This window comes from Venturia canescens, chromosome 3 (assembly GCF_019457755.1).
Source record: "Venturia canescens isolate UGA chromosome 3, ASM1945775v1, whole genome shotgun sequence".
In the NCBI taxonomy this organism is placed as follows: Eukaryota; Metazoa; Arthropoda; class Insecta; order Hymenoptera; family Ichneumonidae; genus Venturia; species Venturia canescens.
The window spans coordinates 20,518,458-20,538,216 of NC_057423.1; the positions used below are offsets into that span (position 1 = coordinate 20,518,458).

Here is a 19,759-nt window from a genome sequence, read left to right on the forward strand (position 1 = left end):
GCAAAACAGAAATATTCACTTTCAACCCTTATTTTCATCCTTTTCGAAGGTAGCTACATGAAAATTAAGATTGGGAATGAAATCAGCAACCTCGAATATCCCAAGAAACAAATTTTCATGTATTTCGGTAATTTATTGACTCAAGCCAGTTTTGGCACGAAAACCAGAAAAAAAAGTTTACTAGTCAACCGGTTAATAATAAAAAATCAAAAGTAAAAATGAAATTTTTTCCACTCTGTATATTCTAATACGGCTCCATAGTTCTCGAAAATTCCAGATCAATTTATTAACGTACCATGTAGAAATTTTTGGTTGACAAAAATTAGCAAAAAAATCTGATAAAATTTGAATGTGTTGGAATTGAAGAAGTAAAATTTTTTCTCTCCGAATTTTCCAAAAAACCCCATTGTTTTACTACAGTTACCACAATCAATGTACTCGAGGTTCCGCTGAAAAATAAAAAAAAAATAAAAATATATCGAAAATTGAGGAGACAAATTGTTTTATCTGAACTTGCGGCCCAATTGAAAAAGAAATCAAACGAACGAAAATATCAATGTTTTTTGAAACGATGTAGTACCCGTAATGAAAGTCGTAGAGACTTTTCGAATACACCAAAGTAAAGCTAAATGTCTTCTCTTCAAAATGCGCCTTGTTGCATCCAAATATCTAAACCAGCGGTGCAGTAGCATTAAAAAGAACGTGAGAACATTTTTGGATATGCGTATAGATGTCTCGCCACGCTACGACGAGTGGGAGAGAGAGGGAACGAGTCTTCGCGCGCTGTCTCTCGCGCTCGATCGGGCGCGAGTAGAGGGGATATCGCGTTCAGTGGACTGGGCGAAACGAAACGGGACAAAAGTAACGTTTCGTGCAAAGGACGTATGTCCAAAGGTAAACGAACGCTACTGAAGTCTTTCTGACTCCAAGCGACTAGAGCGTACCGAAACATTCGATTTTAATTGCTTAAATCATCATATCTCGGGATTGAGTAAACGGATTTACTTGCAATAAGGATCAATTGAAAGAGAAAAATCGGAAAAAAATTATCACTAATTTTCAGATTTTTAACTACAATGGTTTATCCGTGAAAACGGTTTGAAAAACGTTATGACGTCATAAATCGACATGTTCGCGTATATAAGAGTGCGGCAGGGCTCGCGCTGACTTTTCTTTTACACTTTCGTTTTTTTTTAATACTTGGCGTCGAGCCGCTACCGCGTCTCTTGATCTTTTTGAAACACTCTAATGTACACGTATGGTATATTACCAGAATGGGCCCGACTTTTTTTTACATATATGATACAATACCAATCAACCGGTTAAAAGACATGGTAGCGGCTTGACATCAATTATTGAAAGAAAAAGCCACTACGAGCCTTGTCGCACTCTTATCTACGCGAATACGCTAGTTTTATGCCGTCAAAGATTTTTTAAATCGGTTTTACGGACGAACCGTTTCGATAAAAATTCTGAATACTAGTCACGATTTTAAAAAAATTGTATTTATTAATATACAGAAAAATGGTATGACCATAAATTCGGAAATTGCGTAGTCCTAGTGAAGTTTTGCCGGACAATCCATTATTTCACGTATTTAAGATTATGAAAACAAGCAGTGACATACTTTACAAAAAATTTGTAATATTTCTTTTCAACTTTGAACCAAAGACCAGATAAATCTTACAAGACACGTAGTCAAATTTACAATCATGCTTAGCAAAAAATAGAATTTGTCACCTACATTTCAGTATATTGTAGCAATTTTTATCGAGTAACTTGAGTCGAAAATTATTCAAAAATTCTTCAAGTGGGTGGTTTGAATATTTACCCGGAGTTACTTGAATTTTTTTTTTTTAAGTTTATTAATGATAAAGTTTAGTTTTCTTTTGCTTATCTTTTTTTTACTAATTAAATCTACTTTGCTGGAACAGAGAAATACATCTGGTGATGATGATGAGCAGCTGAGCATTTCTAACGCTGAAAAGGAAGAACTTGAATTTGAAAATTGTACATCTGAGCGATCGGAACCGGCAACGCTTTGTTTATTTGAGCAAGTGGCTTCACCTCAAAAGTCACCTGCAACGAATTCAAAATCAGCATGCCTTTTTTGTGGTAATGTAGAAAAAAGAATAGGCAGACGACGGGTATATGTTTCATTTCCGCAGTCAGGAACAACAGTAGACGCGATCAAAGACATGGCGAAAACATTAAACGATACCCAGGTACTCGAAAAACTAATAAAGGAAACCGTGGCATACCATGCAACGTGCTTCACGGCATATCAAGTACAGATAAAGCAACGAACGGAAGAACAAAAAAATTATGTACGTCACTGACTTGTTTTCGCGATACAAGGCCCTACTGTTGGAATTTGGAGGAAATATAAAGTAAGTACCGAAGATTTTCAAAATTACCGTCCTGAAAATTTGGAAAATAAAATCATGGGTATTTTCGGTGACCGCATCGTCATAGAAGCATCAACAGGACCGCATAGAAAAAAAATTGTTTACAAGCGTGACATCGACGTCTCCCTATTAGCAAGCGAAGCTGCAATGTCGGACACGAGGGATAAAAATAAATTTGAAAATGTTGCTTACGAATTGAGAAATTATGTCACGTCTCTGGACAGCAAAAAGTTGCCAGATAATCTGACCGCAGATGACATAATTCGTGGAGAATGTGAGATTCCCGATAAATTGTTTGACTTCATGTGTAACCTCATTCAAGGGCCAGATATACGTCGTAAAAATTCGGACGACGATTTTGTAAAAATACGGTCCTTGTGTAGTGACATAATTTACGCAATAACGAAAGGTAGAGTGAAGCCGTCGAAACATCTCACTCTTGGATTAGCCATGAAGTCAATTACGAATTCAAGAAAAGTTCTCACAATACTCAACAGATACGGTCACACGATAGGCTACAATTTGGCAGAAGAAATCGAGACAGAGATTACATATACAGCAACCAAAGAAAGTAAAGTGATACCAGCTGGCATCGTTGCGGTTAATGGGCGAAGCACTCATGTAGCGTTTGACAATTTCGACCGTTTCGTTGATACTTGTTCTGGAAAAGATACTTTGCACGATACGGTTGGTATTGTTTATCAATTTGCGCAAAGGGGAAACGGGGAGTCGGCCGATTGTGGAATAATCGATTCTACTTCCAAGATTCATGAAAAAATCGACGAATCTCGTCCACTTTCTCGCAAGAGGCGGCGTTTCGATGAAATTTCTCGAGACATTCAACCGTATTACAAGAAACCCGTAACAAGTATGGCCTTGCTCCCCGTTGATTCAATTATACGAGCTATCGATGCATGCAAACACGCTAGAGAAATTGCCATGGAAAAAGATTTCGTGTGGGCCATGACATGGTCACGGATTGATTCAGTTCCCATGTGGTTGGGCTACAACTGCAAGGTCTCTCTCGATCGTAGCGAAATTCAAAATATCGATTATTTGCCACCAATAAATTCTTCTCCGACGTCATATGCTGTTGTTCGTGAAACTCTCGTACTTACGAGTGAAATTGCCGAAAAGTGCCATCAAAATCAAATCATTGTCACGTACGATTTGGCTATAGCCAAAATGGCCATGCAAATTCAGGAAAACGAAAGTCCCAAATTCGACCATGTATTCATTAATTTGGGAGCATTTCATATGCAAATGGCGTTCTTCAAAGCCATCGGAAAGTATATTGACGCCAGTGGATTAGTTGAAATTCTAGTTCAAGCAGAAGTATTAGCAGGAGGCTCGATGAACAGTTTCCTAGACAGCAAGCATTTCAATCGTTGCAAAAGGCTTCACCCTTTAACTTCCAGTGCCTTGCAGTTTCTCCATTTTGAGCAGTATTTGTCTCAGATTGAATTCGATTCTGGAACGTTGAATGAAGATTTGCTCATGATTATGAATACTTCTCCAGACTTGACATCATCTGACGTTAATGACAGACTCGTTCTGCCTGATTCATTGCAGCACATTTTGGAGGGCTATAAGCATTTTTGTAAAGTAACTTTGGAAGGTGGTCACGGAAAAACCGCGCAATATTACTTTCAATATACTCAGTTCATAAACCTATTCCTCCGATTTTTGAGAAGCATTCGGTGCAGTAATTTCGAGCTCTACATGGACTCTATTTTCCAAATGTGCGATTTATTCTTTGTATTCAATCAACCGAATTATGCCAGATGGTCGGCTAAGTATTTAAACAACTTGATCAATTTGAAGATTGAAAATTCACCTCTGGTTTTGGAATTTCGTCGAGGAGCATTTGGTATCAGACGAACGAAGGCAAGTTTCGCCAGGTTGCCAGTGGACTTGACTCTAGAGCAAACCATCAATGCTGATGCTGAAAATACCTTAACAGGCGTTAGTCATTTCACTGATTCCATATCTGCACGCCAAAGATGGGCTCTTAGTCACAGTATGAGGACCAAAATTTTGTCAACAGTGAAACAGGAGGTTGGTTTATCGCACAAAGATGATACTTCTCACTCCTTGCAGAAGAATCGAATTGAAAAAGACAATAAAAGTCTAAAAAATATTATTGAAACAATAAAAAACACGGTCAATCCATTCGATGACAATATAGATAAAAATAGATTGTACAATATCTCGACCGGCAAAGCAGCGTCTTCAGAAGTAGCTGACTTTTTGCTAAATATTGGGACATTTGGTAGTGAACAAAAACTGTGTTTTATTGCAGAATGTGTTCTTGTTCCTGGTAGATTCGAGAAGCCCATAAAACAAAACAAAATCCTCAATTTTGCATCTCAGTGTGTTAAAAAGGTTCAAAAAAGTAGAGATAGTAGCAAGCAAGCCCTTCTCAAAATGGAACGGGACATTTTTGGCCGGCTGTTGGCGATTGCTCTCGAAAAAAAAATCAATATTGAGCACTGTTTGACATATCCTCTTGCACCCGTACCTCCTGCTCTTTTCCACCATTCAGGTGAAATGTTTAAAACGGATAAGTCGACTTTTGCCGAGCAGTTGAAGTTAAACATTGAACTAAGTGATCCTGCGCATGTTGACGTTGAAATAATTGATGGTTTCTACTTCTTGCATCTCGTCGGAGCCTCTATGCCTCAAACATTTGGAAAGATCGCTGAGTCAATTTTGATAAAACTTTGCTCAACAAGTGTCCGTGAAGTACATATAATTTTTGATCGATACCTAACGCCTTCCATTAAAGATTGTGAACGTCAAAGCCGAGAAGAATTTGATATCCCGTACATGATTCAAGGTCCTCTTCAGCCTAGACCCAACGATTTTTTGGCAAGTCTAAAAAATTACCGTTTTAAAGAGGCTCTGGTAAGGTTCTTGGCTGATCACTGGAATAACAACTATTTAAACTCAATATTACGTGATAAAAAAGTTTTCATTACGATCGCCGAGAAATGCTTTTCTTACTGCTCGGACGGAAATCGAGTCATAAAAGCCGAAGAAATTGATTTGAAATGTGAACATGAAGAGGCTGATACGCGAATTATGTTTCATATAAGCAAAGCACGTCCAGGGTCTAAAATTTTGGTAAAAGCTACTGACACTGACGTTCTGATAATTTTACTGGGTAACATACAAAAAGTCCCTGAGCTAGAAATTTGGTTGGCTAGTACATCGAAGAAAGGAAATAAGAATGATCAACAGTGCATAAATTGTGGGGTCTTGGCGTCAAAGTTGGGTTCAACCTTATGCCTCGCTTTGCCAGCATTTCATGCGTTCACGGGTTGTGATTACACAGCTGCATTTTACAGTAAAGGAAAAGTCCGGCATTTCAAAATTTTTTGGAATAACCCAGTTTTTCAAAAGGTTTTCGCATCATTGACCGACCTAACTGACGTTTTTAACGAAAAAAAAATTGATGCTGTCCAGGAGTTTACCTCCCTCATATATGGCATCAAAAATTGTAAAAGCGTAAATGCTGCCAGATATCAAATATTTCACAAAATGTATGCAGGGACGAAAGGGAACTCACAATTTTTGAAAAAAGTAAAAGGCTATGACTCCAGTCAGATTCCACCATGCTGGAAATCATTGAAACAGAAAATGTTACGAACGGTTCTCGTAAATTCGATGTGGCAAAACGCTACAGAACGGCGCTGTCTTAAATTACGCGCTTAAGATTGCGGCTGGTTGTTGGATAGCTCTTTAAAACCAACGTGGTTCATCGGAGACCCAACACCATTACAAGTTGAAGATATATTGCACGTATCGATGAACGAAATTCCGGAGAACAATATTAATAATTTTGATGATCTAGAATTTAATGTTACAAGTTCAGAAGAGTCAGAAGATGAATAAGTTTCAGAATTTATAAATTGCATTATAAATATTTGTTTGGAAATTAAATAAAAATATATTCAACAACTTTTCTTAGCCCTGTAATACCTGTTGATGCATTTTACAATCAAAACAACGTGCGTGCGTATGTGTTGTACCGCAAAAAAGGAAATTTTAGAAGATATGTATGGTTATTTTATTATAATATATTTTAACATTTTGAAGTAACCTAAAAAGTGCCTTCTTAGAATCAAAGTTCATTTTTATATCCAATAAATCATTCATAGCGAAATATATTTTCCAAGTCTTACAGTGGCAATCAATGTCAGTGACAGTGGCAGAAGAACTGTGGGACACTGTAGCTTAATTACAATTATTCGAGCCAAAAAAATTAGCAAATCGGCCCAGAAACTGAGAATACTTACCGGGAAGTATTTGTTGTATGAATTTTTCAACATTCCCGTTCGTGCAAGCGAGGTCTGGTCATTCAAATGCTGGCAACCACAAGTTGCGGCAGCCTTCACGCAGGCAACCATATTCCATCATGTAGCGGACAAATTTTGCTTCAATTTCATGTAAAATTTTTATCAATACACGATGAGCGCTAATAATCAACAAGAGAGGACCTTCGGACACCTGGCTGCCAGGAGGTTGCGGCAGACTAAAAGTTGGCAACCTTATTTTTTCTAGTTTTTTGGATTATTTTCTTACGAATAGCGTTCCATTTATTCCACAAACAAATGATTTAAGATGTATGAAAAAAATCAATTAAAACGACTCTAATTAAAAGTACTTGCGGCAAAATTTTGCTAGGCACACCAGCATCAATTTATTACCTCATATTATATTAATCATTATAGATGTATTTCGATTAAATAACAGGTCAATTTACAAATCATGCAGCCGGATCCTGTACTATTAATGAAGCTCGCAATTTGGGTGTCATCATGACTTCAAATCTCTCATGGGGTAAACATGTATTTCTAGCAAAGTAAATTTTGTGTATTATCGACTGCGGTATTTCCGTAATCTCCTGAATCAATCTGTCAATACTACGCTCATCATTTCGTTTGTTTTTCCAATCATAGATTATTGTTGTGCGGTATATAACGAAATTATTGAAGAAACAAATTTTGAAAATTTTCGAAAACAATTGAGAACGCTATCGCTCCGGTAAAGAATCTCTGGCAGCAACTCGTCATATATATAAATGTACTTGTCTCAGAGTCGCTACCGCGACTCTAGATCTTACCAACGAATTAAATTCCAAACTAGAAACACTCTTGAATACTGGCATTCGTTATATCTTTGGGCTAAGGAGACATGAGCATATCACGCCATTTCGAAGAAGATTGGGATGGCTTACGGTTAAATCCAGAAGGTCATACTTTATTGGCATTTTAACTTACAAAATTGTTAATGACGATGCTCCATTATATCTGCGGGAGCTTTTTATACCTACCTTTAACTCAACACGCTTGAACAGTAGACGCATGCCCGAGGTTTTTCACATACCTAAGCTGCGAACTACCACATTACAAAATTCATTTGTGGTAAAAGCAATGTATTTTTGGCACCAGCTCCTTCCCAAATTCCGCACTGTTTCTTTATTGCCAATTTTCAAATCTCGACTTTTTACTTATGTATTTGAGCATGATGATCCATATTTATAAACTATCCATAATCAATTAAATTGCATTATATACCGTCTCATATACTCAAACCTTCTCAATTTTGTATTCTTTTTTGTCTAAATAGTGCGACAGTTTGTATAATCAGCTGTATATTGTCATGCTTGAATGTTGTTATACTAGATTTTTTTTTCCTCCAACGAACACCACATTTCATGTTTATTTTATTTGATTTATTTTATATTTACTTTATTTATTATTAATACTAATATTATTATTGTCAAATTATTTTTTAAGTTACTTATGTTTCACCACATTATTTTATTTAGCAGTTTATTCAATATTCTTTCTTATATCTTATTGTATACCCACTGATAAATTTTAAAGATTATTATTGTACCACATGCCCCCACGAATTTTTCCAGGGCAAAATAAAAATTTCAATCAATCAATCAATCTCTCTCTTACGATCAAATTTCGAGAAAAATACATAAGAAAATTTTTTATATTAAAAAGCTTCCATATCTTTTTTATTCACATCGATTTCATAAAAAAAAAAAATGAAACCAAAATTTATAAATAAGGGAGAATATTTCCATAATTATACAAAATATTCATAAACCTTACGAAAAATTATATTAATCTTACAAAATTGTGGAAACATTCAAAATCGTTCAAAAATTGAGGGGATCACTTCAAACATTCGAAAACTCCAATTCTCCTAAGGGAAAAAGAAGGTTAGGGCAAGTACATTGATGGTCTCCTGTTTTCTGATCATATCACGAAAAATATTTTTTTTTTAAATCCATAAAAAAAATTATGAAACCAACTGTAAATAATTTCAACACAACATTTGGAAAAAAAATTCACAAATCATGAAAAAATATTATATTTAAAAAAATACAAATCTGCAATGATATTGTAAAGAAAAAAAAATCAAATTAAACGTGAGAAATTCATTCTTGCGGAAACCATCAGGAACTTGAGAAAGTCCTAAATCATTAGTCATCAAAAAAGTTATCATTTGAGTTAGGTGCAGCAGTAGAATTTATAAATTTTAACATTATGAAATTGTTCTAAAAAAAGTTTGAATTCAATAAAATCACATCAAGGTAAACTCATTCGTTACTCTATCTGGTGGTAGAGACTTGGAAGAAAATCAATTCTTCTCACAATCAGACTTTCAGGATCCCCTGGTATTATTCACATTATTTGACGTCGATTTTGAATCGCTACAAATTATGTTTAAACCTGTATTAAAAGTACTTTTCCGGCCCATCACTATTCATTCAAATAAAAATCAATCATCAAAAAACAAAAACGAGTTAGAAAATCTGGAGAGAGGCGTGAGGCTGAAAAACTGTTTCTCGCGCTGGGGCGAAAGGGATAGTGGATAATGCTCAAAATCAAATTTCACACGTTAAGGGTGTTTTACCCCATCAATTTTTTTGATCTGAGGAAAACCCAAAAACACGTTCATTTTATTTTGTTTTTGCTCTGCAAAATGGCGTTTATTTGATTAAAATCGGATTGTAAGTTTTTGTTATACGAAAAAATTCTGAATATTCGGGGGTGATTCACCTCTTTACAGTAAGGGTGCATAAGAAGTTAGACGTGTCATATAGGTTATTTAACATGCAGAACATTTTGCAATCAGTTTCGTTTCGATCGTTTGAGTGCTTTTATATGAAACACTCTACCAGACGCAAAACATGCCCAACTTTGGGGGTTGATTTCACCCTCTAAAAATAACTTTCGGCCAATAAAAAAAATACGAGTCTCTTATTTTTGGATGGACTATAATATATAGAAAAATCATCAAAATCGGAAGCGAACACTAAAGTACCTTTCGCCTTGTCAGACCGTCTTCTTTTTTTGTCTTAACCAATTTTGTGCTTGTCCTTCTGTGAGTGGCAGAGAGTGTTCTAAAGCAAATTTAATCAAAATCTATTGAATATTTTCCTTTTTAATTGATATTTACGCTATACTCAGTTTAAATATATCGCATCATATTCGACTATCGACTACTTCACGCTGTTCTGGATCGCCTTTCATTCAGCTCTCAGCTATTAGCGATCCGCACTACCGATGGCGGCGCTCGTGTCCCACGGAAATATGGCGCTATTGAAGTGCAATTTTGACAACAATTATGCATGATTTTTATTAGTTTTTTTTTCCTAAATTATTTCTGGAATTAACGACACAAATGCAAAAAAAATGCACCACTGATTTGTTACTCTTCCAATTTTTTTTTTCTATTACTCAACCCATGAATCGAGACGTCTGCTGTTTGTTGTGGACACTGCATGTGAAACGGAGAATGCACGCTGATGCGAAGCTAATAAACAAATTGGGAAACTTGACAAAAGAAAGACTTATTGTGTGCAGGACACTGAATTGTCGGATATTCAGCTCACAGTGATGTTACAACATTGTGTCACATTTTTGGACATTTTTTCTTGAAGTACATGTTCAAAATATACAGTACTTATTAGGACAGTTAATCATTCATTTTTTTCTTAGTACAACGTGTACAATTAATACGACGATCGAAAAAAAAAAATCGACAATGTCATTAACTTTTTTTCATTCAATAAGACTGATTTGATGGTATTCTACAAAAAAACCAAAAAATAACGATTGATAGGCAAAAATAAAGGAAGAAAACTCCCGACTGAAAAAATTATATAGTGTATTGAAAAATATAGTGAAAACGAGAAAATATCATGTAAAATAATAATAAAAATTATTGGGACTGAGAAATCGTAGTGAACTTTAAAAAGTATGAAATAACAAATGTTTTAGTAAATAAAAAATATTGGGACTGAGAAATCGTAGTGAACTTTGAAAATTATGAAATAATAAATGTTTTAGTAATAAAAAAAAATGAGTGTTCGAAAAAACAACTTTGTTAAAAAAAATGTTTGAAAAAAAGGTTTAAAAAAATTTATGTTATAAAAAACAACTTTGTAAAAAAATGTTAAAAAAAAAAATTTGTGGTAGAAAAACCACTTTGTAAAAATAATGTTTTAAAAAAACATTTAAAAAACTCCCGACTGAAAAATTGTATAGCGTATTTAAAATAAAACGAAGTCGAGAAAAAAATGAATGTTAGAAAAAAACAATATTGTAAAAAAAGGATATGCGTTTCCAGAAAATGATTTTTTCTTAAGAAAGTTGCAGTAAACTTTGAAAAGACTGAAATAAAAATAGAATAATAATAAGATAGATAAGAAACCATTTAATACAACTCTCTCGAGATCCGATTTTTATGGTTAATATCGATTGATGGTAGTTAAGTCATTTACATATGAAAATAAAAATTTTAATATAGTAATTGTCGAAGTTGAATGATTGTACAAAGAATGAAGGTGATAATAAAACAAAAAATTTTACACACAAACAACTAAAATATGTTATAATCATAATGGAGTTTAATATTTGTCGGGAGATGTCTCTAACTTTTACTCAATGATTTGATTAGAGACTTCTTCCGACAAATATTAAACTCCATTATGATTATAACATATTTTAGTTGTTTGTGTGTAAAATTTTTTGTTTTATTATCACCTTCATTCTTTGTACAATCATTCAACTTCGACAATTACTATATTAAAATTTTTATTTTCATATGTAAATGACTTAACTACCATCAATCGATATTAACCATAAAAATCGAATCTCAAGGGAGTTGTATTAAATGGTTTCTTATCTATCTTATTATTAATCTATTTTTATTTCAGTCTTTTTAGCATACTAAATTTCATGGCATTCTAAACCCGCACTTTAGCCACGCTTTTCCATGACCTAAGTAGTTTATTTAGGACATTTTTTAGAAAGCTATAAATTTGAGAAGTATTTGTTTTCGTTGTCTAGAAACCACGAAAAAATTGGCGCGATGGCAAATCAATATGTTCACACTGTTTAGTGTGTTTTTGCGGAAAAAAGCTTGTGATTTTTTTAAACTCTTGTAACTTTGGGAATAATGGACTGAAATATATATATTTTTTGAAATCGTGGATTTATATTGCACTTTTCGAAAACAGCATGAAAAAATAGCTGATATCCACCTTTTTTACTGTTCATCAGCGTGAAGCAAAAAAATGTCAATTCCAATAGGTGGGACTTGTTCAATTACAACAAAAAAATCCTCTCAGAATCTTTGACTAATTTAAATATTTTTGAGACTTGTTTTGTCGCGGCAATATTCTTTTCCATATTTTTTCTCTTTTATACAATTTTTTTTTATCATATATTTCATATTTTATTGGGTTGAATGAAAAAAATGTTTTGATCCAGCCACGATAGATAAAAAAAAATAGCTCTCTGTTTTGCACGGTTGAGTTTGTCACAAAGATATCATCTACACCCGCAGGACCCTTATGCGTTTTTTCTTTTTGGATTTTCTTTTTATTATTTTGTCATCTATTTTTTCTCTGCGCCCATTCTGGTGAGAATTGGTATCCGAGACTTTTGAGATCGCTGATTACGAATCCAGCAATGGGTTTTCAAATTGAAAAATGGCGGATCCAATAAAGCGATCGTCAAATGCTAAAAATACATCAATTTCCAGGAAACTCAGTACCTAGAGGTTTTCGCGATCACGGATTACGTAACCGGCATTGGATTTAAAAAATTCAAAATGGTGGATCCAATGTGTTGGACATAAAATTCTGAAAACTCAACAATTTTTCTTCAATCCTGTATGTAGGGGATTTTTCGTTCACTTATTACGAATCCGACATTAGATTTCTTCAATTCAAAATTGATCCGGCGAAAGATTTTTCAAAAACAGTAGAAAAAAATTACAAATGACCGAAAAATCATTTTAAGAATAAGAACCTGATAAATTCAAGGAATGGGTTAAAATCATAATTACATCAGAAACTTTTTTCTGCCAAAACACACAAAACGGTGTGAACATATTGATTTGCCATCGTGCCAATTTTTTCTTGGTTTGTAGACAACGAAAACAAATACTTCTCAAATTCCAGCTTTCTAAAAAGTGTACTTCTCAATGAAAAAAAATGAATTTTTTCAATTTTGATGAAAATTACGCGAAAATTAACGTGGACCATTAAGAAAGTTGTTTTATTGGAAAGTATGTGCAAAAACCGAAACTTTATCTTTTGACAGTTTTTTTGTGTAACCATTAATTTTCAATACACAGAGAAATTAAAAAAAAACGGAAAATCAAAAACTGTGAGTAAAATTGAGCAGTGAAAAAATTTGAAATTATTTGTAGATATTACTGACACTTCAGACGACACACCAAAACTTTATGAAGTCATTTAGAGATTGTAAAAAATTGGGTTGGCCCACTTGATATGGATACCCTAAATACATAAATTTTGATTAACTTGTACTTTGCTACAAACACTTCTGCATAATTACCGAAAAGATTTCGGAATTTTCAAACGAAGCATTTGGTACCTACCATTATGTCAATAACAATAGATTACGATCAAGAGACTCGATAGAGTCTCGGGACAAGTACATTGACAGTCCTGTCGTCTGCTGCCTGGGGCTCTCGCCGAGACGATACTTTCTCTGAATAAAACGATTCGCGGTGGTGGGGGTAAAATTGGCATGTGATTTTCTTTAATTGCAAAGCTCATAAGTTATGTACGACTTTGAAAATTGACCTTCAACTAATTAAGAAGTTCTCTATCGAATGAGTCCAAAATCAGTATGATCGGTGTCATAATTTCGGAGAAAAAACTTTGCACAGGCTTAAGGCTATGCAAAAGTTACTAACACATTCAGGATTTGACGTATTTGTATACGCGTACTCTGACCGCTACAAACATAGGCTCCTTGGCCCCCATGATCACCAATCCCCGGTGAGAGAAATTTTGTTGCAACCAATGAAGGGTGAGAGAATTTTTGGGCCAATGACATTCAATAAAAAGAGCAAGGAAGTTTGGCGGAAAGCTAAGGAGCTCGAGAGCTCGAAAGTCACCAACCGAAGTTTCGCACCATGTTGACGTTTGGGGTTATGATGTTATGAAGTGCGTGCGGGAAAATAAAAATAATTTTCGCGTCATATAACAAAGTGCATATTTAATATTTATTTTGTTAAAACTTGTGGTATACTAAACCGGTATAAAAGTGGCCGCGCAAATGTAGACTGTGATCTGTGTGTGAAAATAAAAAATATTAAAAAATGCGCGATGCATATGTCAACGAAACTTTTCAATATTTCATTATTCTGTTCGATTGGAAATAAAGATCAACTGAAATAATCTTTCAATTAAACCAGAGTGCGCGGAATATTGCCCAGTGTAAATATATCGTCAGTTGCGTGATTATATATCATGTGTAATAATGTATACGATATATATACGAGCCCCCTTTGATAGCTGTATGGTAACGAACCGGCCGAGGTTTGACGTTACGAAGTGCGGGACAAATGTAATAAACGTTCCTATAGTTAGTGAATAATATAAATAAGGTAAATCAGTTTATCAAAAATAGGTCTGGAAGTTGTAAGGAAAAACGTTCATCAACCTATAACGTCAAATTTTCTGTTTGCGATCTGAAATATTATGGTTGATAATTAATAAAACAAAAACACACAGAACTTTTAGTATAATGTGAGAAATGCCAATCGAATAAATGTTTTCTAATTTATTTCTTGTGTCATCATTATTTTTGAATATTCCCATATTTTGCTTCCTATTAAGTTTGGCTCTGCTCTTTCCGATCCTTGTTTTCACTCCATCGGTTTGCAGCGGGTCGATACATATTATTAATTGGTTGCCTCATATGTGTCCTATGATTTTCTACTATTTCTTCATGCTGATTGTGGTAACGTGATTCCAGAGGTTTCCAACTATGATCATCAATCGCACATTTTGTACATCAGATTCTCAAAACAGTTTCTGGTCTTGATATAAGTGTAGTTATTCTTTTTCCACCTGGTCCGTCGAGTAATAAATTTTGAAACATGTTCCAAAAATCTTTGGATGCTTCTTTTGCTGATAATATGAAAAATCGAATCTTTGGAATGCGGTAGGCAAACACAAATTTTAACAACAATACTTATGAAATGACGTGTATGTTGGGTATTCCTATTCTGCAAACTGCAAATGTAGAATTATTAGTGAAAACATTCATTACGATAAGTCTACAGTTGCTCAGTTTTGGATGCCATTAAGTATAATGCCTGCCGACATCATGGAAACCTACAGAATTTCTGAATGTTATGTGCGCTATGTCATTTTAATGTAACATCATGACTTTTAACAACTTTTCACTATAATACTACAGATTTTGATCATTGAAATACAGCAAAAATCTGCAAACTATAAAATTTATATACTGTGCCATTCATTTTACTTTTTGACCCTTACTGTAACATAAATATAAAGTGAAAAATTCATTACGAAAGTCTTCAGTTGCTTATTTATGGATGGATTTGAAATTGCTGTATTCCAAACTCATTGCACAGATACATTGAATCGCAGCAGATACCTACAAACTTTGAAATTTCTGTGGATAAATATATGTGCTAAGTATCACCCCCTATCTTTGATTATGGTAATATGTAATGGAACTTGATTCAGCAAGTTTTAAAGTGTTTCTTTTCAAATAGTATTGAAGTTTGTATTACTGCAGTATGGAGCGAATACCTTAAAACTTTCATATGGTTGTGTCGCAGCATGTGTGCCAATCATTTAAATTTTTTACTCCAACATATCACTAATCATTCAATTTCATAAAAAATCAATCATAAAAAAACGAAATTGTACGGCAGAATCTGATTAAAAATTTGTTGAAATGCTATTTATTATTAATTTAGTATTCTTAATAATAGTATAAGTTAGTTCTTATTCCGAATGGAATTCGTTGGCTGGAAGAATAAGTGGGAAGTAAAAATTGCCGTCATTGAATATAAACTGGAGAATTATTTTGGAAGCGAGAACATATATATTATGTACAATTTTTTTCATTTATCAATGCACAATAATATCTCTTGTATATTCTGGAACAATTGGTTCTCGTTTTTTATTAAATTAGTGCAATTAAGTAAAAATTACTTGAAGATAATTCTCTCAATTCCCTCTGCATGAATACTTGTGACTCATCAGTTCTAGACAAGCCCTGATTTTTATTTGGATAAACAGTTTAAACGGAAAGTGATGGGTCGGACAAGTACTTTTAACACATATTTAAACATAATTTGTATCGATCCAATCGACGTCGAATTTTGTGAATAATACCAAAGGATCCTGAAAGTTTGAGAAGAATCGATTTTCCTATAAGTCTCCGCCACCATAGAATAACAAATGACTAGCTTTCATGTCCGTTTTTTCGATTTTAAGAGGATGGATCAGTCGGTATATCGCAACCGTGAGTGCGAGAGAGATAGCTGCAAATTTCGAAATCGAAATTCTTTGACACAGTTTAACCGATTAAAAAAAGGCTCTGTCAGTCGATTTTTGCCATCGTTCTGCGTAGGCTGACAGAGCCTTTTTTTAATTGGTCAAACTGTGTCAGAGAATTTCAATTTCGAAAATTCCAAGTGAGATTAGTCGACTGATCCATACTCTTAAAGCTTCTTAGAACAATTTAATAATGTCAAAATTTGGAGTTACTAATAAAATACTTGTCCACCGATTGATATCATAAATTTTAGTGCTGCACGTAATTCAAGTGGTAACTTTTTTCAATTCATTAGAATATACTTGGCCTCAAATTAATATAATGAATTTTAATGCTGCTCGTAAATTAGATGGAATTTTTTTCAATTGATTTAGCTGTTCGAATCAAATAAGAATAATGAGGTATCGGTTTCCAAAATGATTTCAAACACGATTTTTCAGTTTTTTATTTTTTATTTGTTATTTAATTCTTTTGACACTTTAAAAAATAAATACAGATTAATTTTTGTTTTCGGAATAATGTTTATTCAAGATTTGTGAAATTTTTTTCGAATTGTTCTGTATTTTTTTTTATAAAATAATTTTTTTTACAATTAAAAAAAAAATTTATTTTAGTTGTTTTTATGGATGGAATTATCAGCAAACGAGGGACCAACAATGTACTTGTCCCAACTTTTTTTTTCCTAGGTATAATTCTTTTCTAAACAAAGAATTTGAGAACGTTTCATTCAAATAAATATGAATTAAAGGCTCGTTTTGATAATATAATTAGTACACCACTGTGCAATAATTAGTACTCCACTGGTAATTATCAATGCATTTTTTATAATTATAATTAGGGTCCAGCCTAGGCTAATGATAGTCGCAATGTTTATAACTTCACTATTATCACTCCATAAGCATGAATGAGAAGTTGAAATCGTTAGGGAATATAAATATTGTCAGTGCGACATTTACCATTCATAATTACTCATATTCGTAAGTAATCAATAATATAGGCTACGTTTAGTAGTTTTATAATGAACTATAGAACACCGATAACATACCATGAATTATGATTATTCTAAATAATAATTCGCCGTCTAATTAAGTTCAATATTTTTCACGGCAACTCATGGTTGGTATGAATATTGGTTACTGACATCTTTAAAAGATAAAAGTAGATTAAATGACTCATTTTCTCGGCATTCGCAAATGATGTATATCCATATATTGCGGTGTGTGTGGGTGAAAAGCCCGGACGTTGCGCGTCACGCAGCAGTCGGAGTGGAAAACTTCAAAGTCTATACTGTAGACTTAGTCAAATATGCTCACACAGGAAATACCAATATGGCATTCTAATTGAAGTTAACATAAATTTCGTTGACGTGCATAAAAATAATTGAACGAACGGTTTTAAGAGTATCAATTTTAGGACTATTACACCTGTATCATTATAAAAGTCATTTTTTTATGTATGCATTTTTCGATAATACAGCTCGTCCTATTTGATTTACTACACTTTTCCGGGTATTAATGACGTCTTACCACTATTGGAGTAACTTGAAAACTGACAAATTTGAGTCATGTTGAAGACTCAGCTAATACGATTTATTTTGGAATGAGAAAATAAATATTGTCGGATTTTTTGACTGTGCTTAATCATTGACTTAGATGTACTGTTCTTGTTGAATATTGATCTTATGTTGAAAAATGTAAAAAATTATAGTCATACATAATCACTCGTAAACACCATTTGATATGGACTTGAATTTGTAAAAATTTCCGTCGGTAAAATCTACATTTCGACGAATATAACCAGAATTTATAAATTTTATATAACACAAGTAGAATTATTTATACCTATTTTGAAAAAGCATTATTCGAAAATCATTAACGAAATTAATTTGAGTACAAAGTAATTCAGTATCGGCTCAAGGTGGGCTATTTGAGAATTTTTTTGGAATTTCGAGAACGTTAATAGCTTGTGAAACACTGAAAAAATAATCTGCCTTCTACGGGTGATGACTTAAAATTTTTTAAGTGTTATCACGGTGTTTTTAGAAATTTTTCATTTTTTTAAAACATGACGTTTTTTTCCGAAAATAATTTTTTTCTGAAATGAGTGATGTTCGGAACATTCTAAAAATATGATGCGGGTATTTTTTAATCTCAATGTGATTATATAAAAAAAATCAAAGAAATCCGAGAGGGTCAGGGTCACGGGTTTTCACACTTGGGTTAGAATATCTCATATATAAAACACCAAAATATATATCTAGCATTTCATGCCAACTCAACATAAGGCTGAAACATCTCCGATTTGGCTTAAAATTCATTATCCTTTATACTTTGTAAAAAAAGAGACTCAATTTGAAACAACAAGATTTTGATAAAAAAAAAACTAAAAAAATCAAGTAAATAACTCTATGATATACTTTTGCACGAAATTCTTGAAAACTTTATTGAAAAACATCCAATTAGAAAAAATAATTCAATTTTACGTATTTTCAATAAAATTATAAGCATTTAAAAACAAAACAACTTCAACTTTCAAAAAACCGTACATCGTGAATGGCTTGATAAAAAAAAATCGAATAATTCTCAAGTATATGCACGGCTCCATCTAAACTGTGTCATTTTCATATCTTGAAAACCAAGTGCTTCCGATAAAACATTCTCTGACAAAATTTGCTGGATTGGGGGGGGGGGGGGAGGTGTCTAACGATGGTAGTTTTGATCTCCAGTAGTTCTTTCTAGGTTAATCCGAGGTGACCTTCTTTTACTAGGAAGAATATGGAGCATTCTGCGCCCGGTGAGCCACCATAGAACTTTCTACTGTTTAATTTGGTCAAATTCTTTTATAATGTTCTATTTATACAAAGAAATTTTCTAAATCTTTTTGAATTTTGTCTTGATTGCCAAAAAAATATATTTTATTTGGAAAATTCAATTCATTACAAATATAATTATTAATCAATTTTGCAGCCAATTCAGAACTGCCATCATCATTAGACGTTAGACGAAATTATGACTTGATCGATGAAAAATGTGTTAGCTAGCCCGTGTAGGAAGCAGGCGGAAATGGGCTGACAGAACTTTTTGCAATCGATTCAATTCGAATTTCAGTTTCAAAAACCCAAGTTCAGATTAAGTAACTGTTTTATGTTTGAAGGAAAATTTATTTGAAATAGTCCAGTAGATCAGCGATCTTGCTGTCGTCAGATTAAAGCAATACCATCGCTCAACGTTCTTTTTCAAATTTACCGTATTTTACGTAAAATTTTTTATTAGAAAGCCTTTAGTTTTATTTTTATTATTATTAGAAAGCATAACAAAAATGAGATGCTTGCTAAAATGGAAAACTCAAAAACTTTTTTATTCTTTGGCCGAAGAAGATTGATTCCACAATTATAAAATTTTAAAAAAGTATAATAACGCATACAAATCGACCGGACAAAGAACTCATTCGAATACG

At 33.4% G+C, this 19,759-nt stretch overlaps 1 protein-coding gene across 12 annotated transcripts in view; it reads right to left on the reverse strand.

The window, feature by feature from the left end:
• Nucleotides 1-19,759, reverse strand: part of LOC122408384 (calcium/calmodulin-dependent 3',5'-cyclic nucleotide phosphodiesterase 1-like) — an 885,001-nt gene that overhangs the window by 462,716 nt on the left and 402,526 nt on the right. The window lies entirely within an intron of this gene.